The sequence below is a fragment of the Rhinatrema bivittatum genome, chromosome 4, assembly GCF_901001135.1.
Source record: "Rhinatrema bivittatum chromosome 4, aRhiBiv1.1, whole genome shotgun sequence".
Lineage (NCBI taxonomy): Eukaryota > Metazoa > Chordata > Amphibia > Gymnophiona > Rhinatrematidae > Rhinatrema > Rhinatrema bivittatum.
The window spans coordinates 437139722-437158906 of record NC_042618.1 but is presented as its reverse complement, the minus strand read 5'-3'; the positions used below and the strand labels follow the sequence as shown (position 1 = coordinate 437158906).

Below are 19185 nucleotides of genomic sequence, written 5' to 3'. Positions count from 1 at the left end.
CTACTATGGGGATTCCACTTGACCACCTTAATCCAATAAGTCTTCCCAGCCAGAAGCTCGCATGCATATACACTAGACTAACCACTCAGCTGGCACCCTACACATAATCCTAAATGAAATCTATCCCCTAGAAAAGAGGAAAAAAAAGAAGAACTAAATACTAACATAATAAAACAACCCCAAAATAACCTAACTTGCACTATTAACCCAGGCTGGTGTTAGGTGGAATGGGACCAAAATACTCTTACGACTAAACCTACCACATGCTATCAAAATGTACCTCAATAGGATCTCTTTCCCTACACAGGAGACAAGGAGCAGGAGAACCTGTCAACTGCTTAAACAACTTCACATCCGGAGGTCACGTGATGCGGTGAGCCCGTGCAGACGCACTGAAACGGGCTCCGGGTGCAGGCTCCCAAATACCTGCTAATATACCGCGATAAAGGCAATTTTTTTCATCGCCATCCCGGCGCTCAGCTCGCGGTTACCACCTGTGCTCCTGACATCTCGAGCTTCCAGGCGGGAGATGACAACGAAACCCCCAAAGAGGGATAAATTGAAAAGTAGTAGCGTGGACAAAGGGGATAAAATGGCGGAGTGCCGGCGTGTATCAGAGGGCGCAGGCCTCGATGACGGCGCGGTGGCAAAGCTAACTGCGGCGGTAGTTGCAGGGTTAGAACCTAAATTTGAAGGCATAACAGAGCATTTTACCACGATGAAAGAGGCACTCGGGGATATTGGCAAACGTATCGAAATAGCTGAGGGCCGTCTTTCCGTGGTGGAAGAGGATCATCAGCTGCTCGCGACGAAGGTCTCGGGGGTAGAGGTGGCGCTCAGGCAAGCCGAAATAAAAATCGAGGACCTCGAGAACAGAGACCGGAGAAATAATTTAAAATTCCTGGGTCTCCCCGAGGACATTCCCGAAGGTGATCTGCAAGCCACGCTGGAAAGATGGCTGCCCGAAGTCCTGCAACTACCAGACCTCGTTGGTAAGCTGCGAGTAGAACGTGCACATCGGCTGGGACCGCGGAGAGACACAGACCGGAGGCCACGACTGGTCATTGCCCGCTTTCTGAACTGGGCGCAGAGGGCAGTAATACTGGCGACATTCCGCAAGGTAAAAGAGCTTCTATATCAAGAAAAGAAGGTAGTCATATTCCAGGACTATTCCGCTGCGGTTGCAGCCAAGAGGCGGCTTTTTTCGCCATATTGCAGTGATCTTTATAACAGAAATGTGCGTTTTGCTTTACAATTCCCTGCCACGCTGAAAATTTGGAGCAATGGGAAAACACATATATTTGATTCGCCTGAGAAGGCAGCCATGTGGATGGCGGATATATACCCTACTAAATAACTTTGGATTCGGAACTCTCTTCAGTTTTTCATGCTCTGTGGGCCTGCGGGGGCCGGCCTGGGAGCGGGCTGGCGTTTGGTAAGCTGGCGACATGGTTGGTGGAGACAGCCCAGGGTTGGGACATTTTTCTGAGTACCGTTCACAAATGTTTATGTGTTCTGCAGTTCATAAGTTATTATGTTTGATTTGAGCGAGGGAAATTACATGTTTGCTTGGAGGTGGGAGTGTGCACCCGAGCGCAGATTTCACGGATCTCCAACCCACGTTACGTGGGTAAACAGGTTTGCCTGTTCTATGCAGAAAGGGGAGGGGGAGAGGGGGGGGAGGGGAGAGGGAGGGAAGGGGGAACAGGGGTCAGTCAAAGTAGTAGGGTGGTACAAAACTAGGCGTAGGTTTCTAGATACGCTCACGGTCCAGGCTGGGGGACCGGAGGGTGGAGTTTGGTATTATTTAATGGATAGATATGCCACTGATTTTATAACGGGATGACCACTCTGCGATATATCTCTTGGAATGTGGGTGGAATAGGAACACCGATTAAGCGTCAAAAGATTCTGAGTGCCCTGCAGCGCCAGAGGGTGGGGATAGTAGGTTTGCAGGAGACGCACCTTTCGGCCATGGAAAGTCTTAAATTGAAAAGGCAGTGGGTGGGCCAGTGTTTTTATGCTCCGGCGGCTGGCCGCAAAGCCGGAGTGGCGATCTTGCTACATAAATCCATACAATTTGAGCTGGGGAAGCAGATTACCGATGAGGGAGGGAGATATGTTGTCTTGGTTGGAAAGGTAAATGGTCAAGCTATCACAATATGCAATATTTACGCTCCCAATTCGTACAATCATGCATTCTATCAGGGCTTGGTGAAGCTACTTCTACCGGTTATTGATGGTCCTTTGATTATGCTGGGAGACTTTAATACTGTCCATGATCCTACTCTAGATAAATCTCAACCAGCGGCAACAGCAGGAGCCGCCCCTAATAGGGGGATTGCATACCTGTGCAAGGAACTGCACATGCTGGATATCTGGCGGGTGCTTAATCCCACAGACAGAGATTACACACACGTCTCCCGGGCCCATGCTACCCTGTCTAGAATAGACTATGTTTTAATATCCGCTACCTTATTTTCCAGGGTACGCCTAGCAAAAATCGGCCCCATAGAGATCACTGACCATGCTATGATTTGGATTGATATTCATAGTGGGCGCAAGGAAACAAAGTCTTATTTGTGGAGGTTCCCTTGCCATATGATGGGAGATAGTAAATTTCGGGATTATTTACAGGAAAAGTGGAGGGACTTCGCTCATAACAATGCTGAACATAAGCAAGACCCCTGGTTATACTGGAGTACGAGTAAAGCGGTAATGAGAGGGGAAATCACCTCTTATATGATAGCCCAATCTAAAGCAATGCATTCCAAGATTTTGAGTCTTGAACGACAGCTGGCGGAGGCGAAACGGTGTTTAGCTCACAATCAGACACCATGTGCTCTTCAGGAATACAATGCGCTTTTGCAGACCTTAAACTCCCTCCTCCATGAGCGAGCCCGACAGATGCTGGCTAGGAGTGCCCACAAGTGGTTCCGGTTTGGGAATAAGTCTGGGAGGCTTCTGGCTAGCATGGTGCGTATGGCTCGGGGAAAGACAATTATCGATAAATTGAAGAACCACCTTGGCCACCCTTTACAGGAGGGGGCAGAGATATGTGCTGAGTTTCGAAAGTTCTATCAGAAACTCTATATGGAAGATAGGAAGGGAGGCTCTATCCAGGAGGAGGTCTTTTTTCAGGGGCTTCCAATCCCGAGGCTGACGCCAGCTCAGCTTGAGAATCTTAATAAACCTATAGCGATTGAGGAACTACGGGGGATTATAATCCGTAGTAAGGCTAATAAGGCCCCGGGCCCTGATGGGATGAGCGCGGAATACTATAAAACTCTGCTTAATCAGGTGGTCGGAGACCTGCTTACGTATTTTCAAGAGGTCCAGCGGCAGGGGGCTTTCCCCGAAGGGGCAACTAATGCTCATATAACAGTATTGGAGAAGCCTGGCAAGGATTTGTCGTCCCCTGCCTCGTATAGACCGATATCCCTGCTAAATTATGAAACTAAAATCTTTGCTAAGATCTTGGCGGACCGCATGAGCCTGGTACTGCCTTCGCTCATAACTCAAACTCAAGTGGGTTTTGTTAAGGGACGGTCCATTAGTACGAATTTGACTAAATTGTTGATGGCAATGAAGGAATGCCAGACACAGGGGACGGCAGCGATGTTGGTCAGCTTTGACTCGGAGAAAGCGTTTGACCGCGTTTCCTGGGACTATCTCTTCTCTGCGCTTTCGAGATATGGCTTTCAAGGGGAGATAATGAGTAATATATCTTTATTATATCAACAACCCAAATCCGCCATAGTAGCTAATGGGTGTGTGTCTGAACCTTTTTGCTTGCATAGAGGTACCCGGCAGGGATGCCCACTGTCCCCTCTACTATATATTTTATCCATAGATCCGCTCCTTAGAAAGATAGAGGCGGACTCAGTAATTACGGGCTTTAATTGGGGAGGCCAAACCTTTAAGGTCTCTGCATTTGCGGATGATGTTCTGGTCTTCCTCACTAACCCGCAGGGGTCTTTAGAGGCGGTTTTGAGGCACCAGATGCTGTTTGGCACCTTTGCGGGTTTAAAAATTAATATTGATAAATCGGAGGCCATGGAGCTATGTCAGCGGGTAAAGGACCAATGGGTTGGGGAGTTCCCCTTGAGGTGGGTAGCAGATGAGATGAGGTACTTGGGTCTTCACTTGGTCAGGGATGTAGATAAGATTCATGAGGCGAATATAGTACCGCTACTTAGCAATATGGCCCATAAACTGAAGCTGTGGGCTGGTCTGCCCTTGTCGCTTACCGGTAAAATTTTCCTGATCAAAATGTTGGAATTACCCCGATGGTTATATGTGCTTCAACACATTCCTGTATGGTTAACTAGGAGGGAGCTTCGCTTCATTAATCAGTATATGCGCCGATTTCTGTGGGGAGGGCGGGCAGCGAGATTACCACTGGCCACCTTACAACTGAGTAGGAGTCAGGGAGGTCTGGGGTGCCCAAACTGGCGGAACTATAACGTGGCCTGTCTCTTGCGGCATGTACAGGATTGGCTGGATGAGACGGGGAAGTTCACCCCATTGACCTTTTTGCACGCCGGGTTATACCCTTACAGGCCGGAAAATGTTATTCAGGTCCCACCCTCTTCCGTACCGGCGGCATGTAAAAAGCATATACTGCTCAGTTCTGGTAGGAGAGCTTGGCAGTACTTGTGTCGGAGTCAGTTAACATTAGGGTCGAGCATCACCCCTTACCTGACGTTGCGGGGGAATCCGCAATTTGTAGCGGGATTAGATGGGGCGGTTTTTCAAAGGTGGGGCAGGCAAGGAGTGAAATTCCTGTACCAATTCTATGATGTACGAACAGGGGTGTTCCACAGTTTTGAAGACCTAAGACGGATATATTCGATCCCCTCTCAGGACTTCTTTGCATACCTGCAGGTGCGGCATTATGCGGCGCAGCTGTTCGGTCTCCGGTCGTTGGGCACAGAGTGGGAAGGGTTACGAGATTACTTTCTTCCTAGTAGCCCCAAGGGTAATTCTTGTGCTACCTTTTCCAAGGCTCTCCGAGAGGGCAAAAATCTGACTGGTCTTCAGGGGATCCAAAATAAGTGGGTAATACAAGCAAATTTGTTTATTGCAGTGGCGGATATTGTTCAGGCTCTGGATCACTGCTTTGCCATCTCTGAAAATGTGGGTATTCGAGAAACGGGATACAAAGTCTTGCATTGTATGTATATGTCTCGAACTAGGATGTACGCAGCGAAACTGTGTGATTCTGATGTGTGTATAAAATGTCTCGGGGGGAGAGGTTCTCTATTTCATAGTTTCTGGGAATGTGAGAAACTGATTCTTTTCTGGGAAGAAGTGCTACATAGTCTTAGTAGGCTGCTTAAAATCCATATACCTAGGGATCCTAAGCTGTGTCTTTTCCGTATGTGTGGTCATTTGTCCTTGGGCCTTTCGGAGCAAGATCAACTGTTCTTGGGAAAAGCATTGCTCGTCGCCTTACAGTCTATTCTGGCTCGTTGGATTGTTCCTGAGAGACCGAACGAGGCTCAGTGGACTGCTCGCTTAGAAACGCTGCTCCAACACGAGTATATGACGGCACGTACACAAGCGGGAAGACGTCAACTGGACTGTTATGCGATTTGGGACAAGTTTTGGTGTTCGCTTTCACCTTACAAGAGAGCTTTGATTACGCAGATTACGGGCTATGCCTATGCGACCACAACACACAGACAAGAGACTTTTTAGTTACATAAAAGACTGACGTTGGCTCCAGGGGTGGGGGGGGGGGGGTTGGGGGGGTCAGAGGTGGGGGAAGGAATCCGGGTTGAATTGTATGTTTGTACATGATTATTGCGGTTGTCTTACTTACAAAACGTTAATAAAGAAATGAATGAAAAAAAAACAACTTCACATCCCCTTCCAATTACATTATAACACTGGAACTATACAAACGTGCACAAAGCTTTCCCACTTCACTGCAACCTGGACTTCTCAGTGCACACTCAGCAAACAGTAAATCTCACTATATCCTCAACCTTATTAAAGAGTTCAACCTTCAAATTGTCTGCCTCAAAGACACCTAGATAGGAGAGGGTATCACACTCACCCTCACTCAACTCTGCCCACCTGGCTATCTAATATACCATATAACCAACCCATGGACCTTGTGGAGGTGTTGCTATCATCTTTAGTCACTCCCTGGCTCTCAATCTAGTCACTTCCCAACAGTCTCATGGAGCTAGAGTGTTAATTAATGAAGTTAATTTGTTGTTCCATTGTTGGATCATAGGGAGTTAGATTTTCCAATATGTTACGGAGTTGTTTAATACTTTCACTTGTAATGGAGGATAAGAACATAAGAACATAAGAAAATGCCATACTGGGTCAGACCAAGGGTCCATCAAGCCCAGCATCCTGTTTCCAACAGTGGCCAATCCAGGCCATAAGAACCTGGCAAGTACCCAAAAACTAAGTCTATTCCATGTAACCATTGCTAATGGCAGTGGCTATTTTCTAAGTGATAGGTTCCTGGAGAGTGATTTGAGTGGAGGGAAAAGGTACGTTTGCTTTGGGAAATGGTGGCTTGGACCAAGTAGTAGTCTGACCATGAGACTGGGTCCATTGTTCAAACTAATACAGAAGCTCACCAAACCTTCATTTCAAACCATTTTGACCAACATAGGGGACTGCACAGCAGAAGACTTAGTAAACTTCTTTATGGATAAGATCCTAGTGATAAGCTCTTCCTTTGACACCTCTCTCTCCTACATGCCTTCCCTGTTGACCCCAACTTCTTTATCTACAGGAACACCTCAACTCCCTCCAGACAGAATCACATTGTCTGACTTCAGAAGCATCACACCATAAGAGATGGAAGATATCCTTCAGAGAATTAGTCAAATTGTTTACCTATTAGACTCTATTCCTCCAAGGCTCATTCACAACCTAAAACAAGATCAAAAACAAGATCCCATGGTTATCAGTATTATCAATGTCATTTTATCTCAAGGCATCCTTCTCGACACACTTAAAGAAGTAGTAATCAAACCTATCCTGAAGACTCTGATTCCAAAATAATTGATTCCTATTGCCCAGTCTCCAGTCTCCCCTTCTTATCAATACTGCTTTAGGGAGATATCCCATGTTTAACTACTGAAAGCACCCAATATGAATCATAATAGCCAAGAGGGAATCTGACAAGTATGCTGACCAGTATGCTGATACTGTCACAGCTAAAGAAATGAAACTTTGCCCAGGTGAGAACTTTAAACCAGAACTGAAGGATACTTACCAAGATCTGCCTGTTTGTAAGCTCCTGTGTAAATAAAACCAAGGTAGAGGTACAATGCAGCAACTTTGGCTCACAAGTCAACGTCACGGACTAACCAAGGGAAGTCCAGAGGTCAGAGGGACCCCTACCCTTGGATGAAGGGGGAGCATTCTGAAATGGAGAAAACACTGATGCTGGGGCATAAAGCCTTGGTCCAGACATGGCAGGACCCCCCCCCCCCACACACACACACACACACACAAAGAGGGGAGGGGGGTGGAAACTTGCAATGCAGCAAAGACCCTCCACATATGATTATGCATGAGCTTATGCATATTTATCAGCCGGAAAGTATAAGATGGGGCAAATAAGGAGAAAAGGCATGGACTCGAAGCAGCCCCATCCCAGCACCCCCTGCTATTGAGGAGAGAGAAGACTAGGTGTGGCCAGGAGACCAGAGAGAGGAAACGCCCTGCCTGGGTTCAGACGGTGGCACGGAGTCTGAGGTGGTAAGAAGCTGAGAAAAGCCCGGCAGCTCTGCCAGTATCAGATCCAGAAGAAAGCCTCTTTCTCGGACCACCCTGCAGCTCTGCCAGTACCAGATCCGGAAGAAAGCCTCCTTCCCTGCCCACATTCTCCAGACCTCCAGCCAGAGCCTCCTTCAGAGGTAAACAGGGAAATTGCATGAAGTTGGGACCAGGGGTAAGTAAGTTAGCCATAAGTATTAATATTTTAGAAAGGCTAAGGTTTATGGCATGTTTTAAATCACCCATGGTACAGAGCTTTCTTTAGGGTAAACTGGTGCTTAGTAGCCAGGATGTTAAATACATGTATTGTTGTTATCGTCTAAATGCTAATCCTGCCAAATCTGATAGATAAAAGTCTAATTCTGTGGAGAACATGTTGTCTTTTCCTGAACTTAGGATTGTGACTTGAAGTGGGAGGGAAACCAGAAGTGCCCTGTAGCAGACAGGTTCAATGACCCCTAAACTTACACTACTGGAAAAGGTAGTCTACTTCCAACTCCTCAACATCCTTGAAGAGGGAAGCATCTTGCACACATACCAATCCAACTTCAGGAAAGGCCACATAATAGAATATGTCCAATTGGACATCAGAAATAGGATGCATCTAAATGCAGATCAAAGGAGTTACTCCTTACTAGATATTTTTGCAGACTTTGACCTGGTCGACCACAGTCTCCTGATTCAGCACCTAGAAAAACACTGGCAATGAAGATACTGCCTTTAAATAGTTCAAATCTTTTCTAACCAACAGAACTCAATCTGTCATATATGTGCCAACAAACAATCCAGGCTTAAAAACATCATATAAAGAGTACCCCAAAGCTCTGTTGTTTCCCCAATGCTCTTCAATATATGCATCCATCTGATTTTCGACCTCATTCAATCATTCAATATCGAATATCACCTGTTTGCAGATGACATCCAATTTTGCGTTAAAATTGGACCTGACCAGGATTCTCTCATCACCAATCTCAATAACTGTCTTACAGCAGTAACCCAATGGCTCAGCAATCATAAACTCAAAGTTAACCCTCCAAATCAGAACTCTTCTGGCTAAGCTGTTGAGATCACCCCCTTTGTTCTCTACCTTCCCTAGCAGGAATCGCCTTCTAGCCCTAAGAATCTGTATGAAGCCTAGGGGTTCAACTCAACACTAATCTCACAATGGAATCACACAACTTTAAGATAGTGACCACTTCCTTTATGTACCTTTGCCAGATTAAAAAATTACAGAACTGCCTTGATCAGCATAACCTTATATCTGTAATTCATGCACTAATCACCAATCAATTGGATTATTGAAACTCTCTACTGAATGGTATCTCCCTGAACATCCTAAAACACCTACAACTTGTATAAAACATGGCAGCAATGATCCTGGTAAGGGCCAATGCATTAAACCACATAAATCCTATCCTGTACAGACTGCACTGGCTACCGATCAAAACCAGGATTAAATTCAAAACCCTCTATTTCATCTTCAAAAGATAGCTCCAGTCCTCATAAAAGGCCCTTCTTTCCTCCCCACATTTGAGGTCCGTAAAACTGAACTGCACAAGACTGAGGGTCTTCAGCTGCCATGCTTCCAAGTTCTGGAACCAGGAGCCATTCATTACTCATTCACTGAGAACCATGCTACCTCACTTTCCAGAAAAAAAACAAAGGCATGGTTGTTCCACCATGTCTGTTCATCACGAAAAAACAACATTTCCCTACTCCTAGACAGTATGCTCTTATAATGATGTTTAGAGCTACAGCTAGTGTATCTAGTACTGTACTTGTTAGTCCATTAAAGTTGACTGTAATCCGCTTTTAGGCCATTCCTAGCAAAACGCAGAATATCAAATGTTTTTTAAATAAATACTGATATCCTATATAACAGTATGGGTTGGATAGATAAGCAAACAATATATAAAGACCTGCCCCATTTGTTGTTTCTGCATGATACTGTAAGAATGGACACTTTCAATTCTCCATTGCATCTCTTCTTATCTAGTACTTCTAAAAGTGTGTATGCTTTATTTTATGGGGGGGTTTTTTCAGCATGGCTCAGGTATAATGCAGGTTAAGCTCTACAGGATTGCCTGCTTCTCTGCATTTCTATATTTCACATATTACATGGGTTTGCCACACATCATGTTCTTTTATGGAATAAAATGAAAGTTGCAAATTTGAGATAGGCTATCAAGTTTGTGAATAAAATATTATTTTCACCCATCTATATACAATTGTGCTCAGCAATATAAGAGTCTGAAATTATATACATTTGTATGTGCAATATAAACTGTCATTTCAATTTATTGGTCTTCAGCAAACAAAAAAGGCTTAAATATATTCCAGCAGTTCCTTAGTAACAGATCCAGCCAGATGAACTGCAATGACAAAATTCTCTTTCATGTAGAGCAGTGCCATCTGCCGGCTCATGCAGTCACTTCTAAAAGAAGTAGTCAGAAGTACTTCAGTTATGGTATAAAGACAAACTCCTAAAACAGAGGGAAAGATGCACAGAGCTAATTAGGGCATGTATCTTGTTCTGTAGAGGCAGGGTTTACTGTAGTTGGGAGTTTGGCCAGCATGCACTTAGATACAATATGAGAAAATGTGTTTAGGAATCTGCCTACTGCAATTTTTATTTTTTTGTGTTACCCAGACCAAGTGCATCTCTCTGTAGATGCAGGGCTTTCATACTTTAATCAAGGTTATGGCCAACTCCTGTCTTCATGACCCCTAAACAAATCTGGTTTTCAGGCAGTCCACCATGAATATGCACGAAATAATTCTGCATGCACCACCTCCATTGTGTGCAAACATATCTCACATATATTCATGGTGGCTCTGCTGAAAACCAGACCTGTTTGTGGCTTTTGAGGAGCAAAGTTGTCCATTTCTGCTTTTATTCATGCATGTATAAATATAAATGTACAGAATAGATTTAATCAATCTTATTTTAACAGTGAACCCAGCAAACAGAACGCAAGTTGTGTTCTTTCTTCTTTATGCAGGTCTTCAACATCCACAGCATGTAAAAACACATCACAACCAGAACTTTTTTCTTTTCTGTGTATTCTTTGCTCTGTTCAGTGTTTAATGGTATAAAGAAGAAAAAAACACTGACTTGCAATAGACAAGATCACCAGAATTTTCTCTAACTAGAAACACAGCAGACTTGACAGGCAATGTATAGCACAGCATGCTGCTAGAAATCCTTATACCTGGGCTGAACTGATAGGTCAATGCAGCAGGACCCCCCCCCCCCCCCCCAAAAAAAAAACCCCCACACAAAAAAAGAAACCCGTTTGTTAATTTTCTAAAATGTATACTTCTTTTCCCCCCCCCCCCCACACTCAATGATTCTTTCCACATTATGAATTTTTAAATTAGGATTTTATGTGTTGATTGAATATTAAAGTGGAGAGGAGGAGGGGCAGGTGGCCAACGCCAGCTTCCGATTTAGGTCTGCATTTCTCAATGAGTGCAGTCAAGTTCCTTTTGAAGCTAAGGCCTACTTGACTGGAGAATGCAACTATGGTTAGCCGGGTCTCAGATGACCATGACTGTCGCCTCCTGTTAAGTCTTTTAGATAGCATTTTACGATGAAAGTATCATCAGTGATGATAACTTCAGATTTCCTCCTAGCAGGGTTTACTTCGCTCCCACACAGGGCACCTATGAAAGTTACTTGGAATACATTAAAGGATTTCCTCTTAACACCGACCCAGAGGTCTGTCTCCATGCTGCATTTTAGCAAAATAAAGTTTTCAGAAGTAATCTTTTTTTATAAAAGGCAACAGTATGCAGTTAGAGGCTTGCCTGTCATCTATTTGCCAGATAGTAACTCTGTATTCTAAGAGTCCATTGCATCCGTAACAGTTCTCTCACAGCAGAAGAGTATCCTCTAATCTAAGAGGGAAAAAAAAATTATGTTTCCTCTTATTTGCTTTATTTCTCTAAACTGAACTGTGGTATGTTTTATTTTTAACTTTATTGAAGTTGATATTCAAAAGATTTGTCCAGATAACTTTGAAAGTTAGCAGGCCAAATGTTTGCGATCTCAATGATCTTCCTCCCCACCCCCTCCCCCAGCTGAGCAGGTAAATGTGCACAGGCAAATTGTTGGCCACATAAAATGTTACCTGTTATAAAAGGGGCAGGGCTGGAGGCAGTCAGCGCTGATATTTATCACTGCCTGGCTATAGTTATATGAGTAAGTCAGGTCAGGGAGTTAGCCGGATAACTTTACCACGATAACTTACCCGCTCACCGGCTCTCCAAAAGTGGATTTCACTCTGTGTATTTGACTGTGTTTACGGTCCTTATTCGATGCTCAAGCTCCCTCATGCTTCTTGCTGGCCGCCCGGCCGGTTTGCATACTAACTCTGCTGGTATGTGACGCAAGCTGTCTTGCTCCTTGGAAAACAAAAACCAGACCACTCCATTGAAGAACACTCATGCACAAAATCTCAAGTGGCTAATTCTTTAATTAGGCGAGCGTACTTCCGCTGCCTGGACACTAAGCTTTAGGCCCCAAGAGGATCAGGAGTTAGCGCACCTGAAAGGTTTCCTGCTGCCGCAGAAAAGATTCATTTTCTGCTTCACCAGTTTAGCGGTGATGTCCCAATGCTGGACGTAAGTCACATAATTACATCACTGATCACTCTGGCAATGCTGGCACAAAATGGATGCTCTCACTGGCAGCAGGGAACCCTTTTTTAAGCAAGCTAATTCATGCCCCACTTGGGTACAAAACATATTGCCTGTCCAGGGTACTGCTTTCACCAGGCTGTATATTTATTTGCCTTGAATTTTGAGCAGGAAAATCATTATTCCAGATGAAGCCTATTAGCACAGCATCATGATTTTTCCATGAGAGTGCTCTGTTTTATTTTTAACACATGAAATTCCACTATAATGAAAGGCAGAATTAGGTGCCATGAGGCGCTTTAAATACAAATTGTATCCCAAATGCTTTTGCAACCACAGATGGATCGATAATGCAGTCAGCCCCCATGGTAAAAACTGGGACACGCTATTTCTGCATTAGCACTCCATGCCACAGAATGGGAGACATACAAGAATACAGATTAACAAAAACACACACATCCTGACTCTATTTGTCCAGGTACTTATCAGTGCTTTACATGCCAGGCTACTCCGGCAGCCTGCTTCAATCAGGTGCCATGAGATCAGTCATCAGAAGGAGAAAGGAATTAAGAAATAGTGATGGGATTTGTGCAGATGTCTCTAGGTATCACTGGCTTGTACTTTAAGCCCAATGCTATGATGTCAATTTCAATTATTGCATTTATTTGCAAGGTATTTGGGCTTCATGAGAATGGAAATATCACTAAAGAACAAAAGGAGACTGACGAACTGTTTGATAGGATATGGCGAGCACTGCCTAAGGAGGTACGTGAGAACTACTGTGTAATATAAAGAGATCATAATGCTGCATGGTCTGTGTTACCGCTACAGCTATTCATCTCTGAAAAAGTGCACTCACAAAAATTCATCTTTTTTTTTCTATTTGGGCTCCTGACAGTTTCCTCCTGCTGCTTTGGTCTTCCTGCTAAATTGGAACCAGCCTCTTCTGGGGCTGTAGTGCCATAAACCTTTATTCACAACTTCTGAACTCTTCCTCCTAGTTTGCAATCCTCTCCCATTTAACCCAACAGTTGCAACTACCGTCATTGGATCAAGGGAGCCCCAGAGCACAGCTCCCTTTGGAACCTGGTATCCATACTCCCTGAAGCTGGCCACTAGCTTTCATTGGTGAGCAATGAAAGGGACTCCCTTCCTTATAGGGAGCTGTGAACATCTTCTCAGCAACATGCCCATCCCTGGCAATCCGAAAGAAGAGAAGCTGGACTCTGGGACTGCACCTGGATCTCCTGCATGGCCAGGGCCGGCGCGTCCATTAGGCGAACTTCGGCGGGCGCCGAGCCGTAGGGGGGCGCCAAAGAGAAGCCAAGTGGTGCCGCAAGAAGGGCTTATCCCGCTCACGGCAAAGAGAAATAGAGACTGTGTGCTTCTCAGGGCCGCGAGCCCGCGCTGCTCGTGGCCCTGAGAAGCACACAGTCTATTTCTCTTTGCTGTGAACTGGATAGGCCCCGCTTGCGGCACAACATGACTGCTCTTTGGTGCCCCCTATGGCTCTGCGCCCTGAGAAGCACACAATCGGCACCGAAACAGGTATGGGGGGGGGCGCAACTAGGGAGGGGGGGGGAGCACGACCAGGGGGGGGGGCGGCAGCACAAGGGTCGCCTAGGGCACCCAATACCCTTGCCCTGTGCATGGCATTGTACTGCACTGGTCCAATACAGGTTTATTTCAAAACCTGTATACCACCAACTTCCAAACAAATTTTTGTGTTCAGTGTGGTTTAAAAGGAAGCAATGCTTTTCTTTCTTTCAGGTGTTAGAAAGTAGTGTACAGCTTGCAATTTTGTTTAATCCATAAGAAGACAAGAAATTGCCATGCTGGGTCAGACCAAGAGTCCATCAAGCCCAGCATCCTGTTTCCAACAGAGGCCAAACCAGGCCACAAGAACCTGGCAAGTACCCAAACACCAAGAAGATTCCATGCTATGATGCCAGTAATAGCAGAGGCCATACCCTAAGTCAACTTGATTAATAACAGTTAATGGTCTTCTCCAAGAACTTATCCAAATCATTTTTAAACCCAGCTACACTAACCGCACTAACCACATCCTCTGGCAACAAATTCCAGAGCTTAATTGTGCGTTGAGTGAAAAAGAATTTTCTCCGATTAGTCTTAAATGTGCTACTTGCTAACTTCATGGAATGCCCCCTAGTCCTTCTATTATCTGAAATTTAAATAACTGATTCTCATCTACTCATTCAAGACCTCTCATAATTTTAAACACCTCTATCATATCCCCCCTCAGCCGTCTCTTCTCCAAGCTGAACAGCCCTAACCTCTTCAGCCTTTCCTCATAGGGTAGCTGTTCTATCCCCTTTATCATTTTAGTTGCCCTTATCTGTACCTTTTCCATGGCAACTTTGCAAATTTATAAGCCATCTTATCTTGCTTATACAGTTTTTTTTTTTTTGTTCCTGTTTATTTATTCTGTAGACCACAGAGATTGGAAAATCATCGTCTGAAACTGTGACAGAACTCACAGCAGATATTTTGTTTAAAATAGCACCTGATTTCAACATAGACGATGTCATGGTGAGACTCTCTTAATTAAGAATATTTGTAGTTTGGATGTCACACAACATTTGAATACAACCAATGATAGCAAAGATATTTACTTTGAAAGAGGTCCTTTTCTTTCATTGTTTGTCCATAGGGTTTTTTTTATTTTTAATCGAAAAACAGAACTAGTGAGATAGTCAATAGACTGGTAGCATGATAACCTGTATTTTCACATTATGGCGGGCACAAGTCTCAACTAGTGTATTGCAGGACTTTTTGTAATCATGTACCAGTGTGAGTCATATAAGTAATTTTTAAGGATTTTAGCAACATATAAAATGTTCTTGTTTTCATATAAAGAAATTCTTTAAAAAATCACAACTAAAGAATGTGTACCCCTAAAAATACAATATATCAGAAGACAGTTGAAGAACAAAAATGTGTATTCAAAAACCGTTCAAAGTCAAATGCTTAGAAGTAAAATTTAAGATCCGTGCACGGGCACACATGTGCGGACACGCTGATTTTATAACATACATGCATATAAGCGCAAATACATGCACATGTTATAAAATCGGCTATATGTGCGTACATATGCGCACAATTTTCTATTGGCATGCGCATCTGCATGTATATGGCTACTCGAGCGCAAAAGTGGGGGAATTATAGTAGCTGCGCACGCCAACACAATTACCTGTTTCCCCACTTTGTTCCCAGTTCGGCCCAGTAAAGGAGAGGACTTTCCAAACCCCTAGCTAACTTGCTTCCCTTTTACCTTAATAGCTCTGAGCCTTAAAACTCCGCTGACTAGCCTAGTTGTTTTTATTACACGACTTACACGCCAACCACAGTGGAAGTAAAATTACGCAGTAGGGGACGCCAGCGTGCTCTTGTGCATGTAAACACTTATGTTCAGACTTCAGGGTGCTGTTCCAGCCCATCCATGCCCCGCGCTTTTTGGTGAAAAAGATTTTATGCATGTACTGGGTGATACACGCGTACCCACCCAGGTTTTAAAATACATGCAGCGCGTGCCGAACAGAGTCATGCAGGTATCTCCCAGCTTTGGTACGAGTAGGGCTTTTAAAATCGACCAGTTAGCTTGTGTGCATGGAAATCAGAACTATAAATTCATTCATGCAATTGGACAAAACCAGGACTAGATCAGCCTCTTTCGGTTGATCTCGGTGAAATCACAACCTGATTTGTGCAGAGAAACAAATATAAAGGCAGCAGACCTAACAAGTGACCACAAGGAACTTTTCTCTGGATGGTAGCAATTTTCTCATCTGCAATTCTTCCCTTTCACCATTAGAGGGGGAATTTCCTTGACTATTACGGTAGTAATATAGACATTCACTCTAGGTATGTTGGCCCCAAAAATGGGTATTTTATCCCAGTTCTTTCTGTTTATTCCTTTTATATCCCCAGTTTTCTCTTATTTTGTTCTTTCCTACAGATTTTTCTTTGTCCTTTTTCTATTTCTTTCATCTCTGTGTGTATTGTATGTTTCCCTCTGCCATTCCTTTAGACTTAGCCTATATCTCACAATTTCTCCATCAATCTTCTCTACCTATTTCCTCACCTTTTTTCTCCTTCCCTGACCAGTCTGTCTCTCAGTGGTTTCCCATTTTTCACACTTTCTTTATGTCAGCCTCTGTCTCTCACTCTTTCCCCTCTCTTTGTCTCTTTTTGTCCCTCCAGTCCAGCCTGTCTCTACCCTGTTTATCTTCTTTCTAATTACTCTCTTCCTCCCTTCCCATCCTCAGTGGCCTGTCTGGTTCCCCTCCTCCTACCTGCCATTCAGCACTGGCAGCCTATGAACAGTTCTCCTGGTGTTGCTTGAGCTCCTGGCACTGCAGAAGCAATGGTAGGTTGCTGATGCCGTGTGGGTCTCACTTGGTAAAGTAGTCACATGACACCAGTGGAGGCTGGTACTAGCTCACCCTATGTTTGGATTGTCATCTGCAAAGATAACAGACTTAGAGCAAGGAGCTGGACTCCAGCCAGGTTTAAACAAATCCAGCACTATTTGTTCTGCACACAAGATAAAACCACAAGGAGATTAAAAATGCCCTGCTTTTTAAGTGGATCCTTTGGTAGTGGAATAAATTACACCTTAGTTCATGTCCATATAAACCCTTCAAAAATGTCAGTACCATTTACTGTTACTACATTATCAGGCACAATTCATAATGAATGAAAGCACCTATTGGTTTTGATTGGTTTTCTGTATTGTCACCTTTCTGCTGTGTGTACGTCAGTGAATTTGTACCAGTTTTGCTAGGATAAAATAGTAGGGAAGTGGAAAACAAAGATGAGACAATTCATGTTCAGAAAATGTATCTAAAATTATTATTTCCGTGTTTATATTTTGCCTAGTGAGAGTGATGCGTATACTGATCCCTGTTAATACTCAGTGCTCCTCAAGGTTACTGGTGCCGTGCTGATATCCCAATACTCTCTCCCATCCACACAGCCCAGGAATCCACCCAAAGAACATGGAGGGCAAGTTTCAAATAGATCAAGCTGCCTATCCCTGGGGTCAGGCAACTAGATCCCCTGTTCAAAAATTCCCCACCCCTGAGCTGCTAGATATAGCAACCAAGTTTCACTAAGAAGTTGCATTCACCACTCTAAATGCATGCGTTCTCAGGGGTGCAATTTGGTCAAGGGAGAAAACTACACCGTGTATATTGTATTTTCAAACATTCATGCCTTGTTTCTCCAGCACAGAAATAGCAGGGTAAAAAAGTCTCTAAGGATGCGCAGGTAGAAAAATAACCCAGGGACTTGCCATCATTTGAAGCTGCTTGAGCTCACTTTGGAGGATCAATAAAAATATTGAAACACAAGAAGAGTATAATGAAGGCCTACACTGGAAGCATACATGCACTTCTCCTGCTGCGTCATGCAGCAGCCTCGGGCACGTTTAATTTAGTAACCAAAGTATCAATCCATGTGACAAGGCTCTGCCTGTTTGGCATTTCAGAGGAACTATCCTACACAGTACAGCGACTTGATGAATACCATGCTCTAACTTGATCTGCTGTGTTTCAACCACCTCACTTCCTTCACCAGAACAAGCTTGCAGGACATCAACAGAGCCATCCATGGTCTGTGATGTCAAATGAACTCAAAGACATGTTCAACAGCATGATAGTTGGTAAAGTTAGTAGCTTGTGGACCAAAGTGTTGGGGTGTTTATGGGAAAATCCTTGTTTTGTTAGGTTTTTCATTTCATTTGCTTTTTTTTTTTTTTATCATGTCTGCATTTTTAGCCTGTGCTAAAATGCAGAAATCAAATTAAGCACAGTTTTATTGTGCTTTTGTATTACCGTGGATGGGAAATGAAACAAACTGAAACAACAAATGTGATTTCCCTGTCCTTTAAAAGCAACATCTCGTTCCTACCAAAGTGCTGTAAAGACTGTATTGTCTAAACACACTGGCAGATGCTGGAGATTAATATGCCTGGACTGTCCTTCTGCATTAAGAACTTCATCACTCTTCTTCCGTTTCAGAACTCAAGTGTTTCCTTCTTCCCTGTCTTGCTTGCTTCCTCACTCCCACCAGGTAACTCTTGGAGACTGGCCTCTCTGTTTGCATATGCTGCACAACACACTTGGTATGACAGAAGAAATGAAACTGCCCAGGAGTACAAACTTAGAAAATTAAAAAAAAAAAAAAGATCACTATTTTGTCGATTTTCTTGAGGTCAATATTCTAATGCTACTTAGCTGGATAATTAGGACTTAACCAGTTAAGTGGCGATCACTAAATATCCAGCTATGTTCAGCATTCGCCACTTAGTTAGATAACTCAATATTCAGCTAAGTAGATAGCCAGATAAGTCAGGGGCAGGCCATGGGCATAACAGAGCAGTATTAACTTGGCCAGATAAGTGTCGATATTCAGATTTGTCTGGTTAAGTTAATTGGATAAATTAGACCTGCCATAAGCAGCGAACAGTTATCCCCACTGGTATCTGCAATGCATCCACATTGTGATTCTTAGGATATCATAGGATATAAACTGGTAGTTTTTCAACTCCACACCAACCAAGGACGCGATCACTGAGCTAAAGAATCACCTCCCCTAGCTAAGCCAATAGGGAACCTAGCTTATTTAGGTAACCCAGATTGCTCTGCCTCCTTCCCTATTACTTCAAGTAGGCAAGTAAACACAAGTTTACTCCTAGCTTTAACACTCATTAGTACAGCCTTGTTAAGATGCAATGTACTAAATTATTAGATGCATAACATGCCAGGC

General features: G+C 43.8%; 1 pseudogene; it reads left to right on the top strand.

Moving 5' to 3' along the window:
- Positions 1 to 19185, top strand: part of LOC115089436 — a 1328227-nt pseudogene that overhangs the window by 1295004 nt on the left and 14038 nt on the right.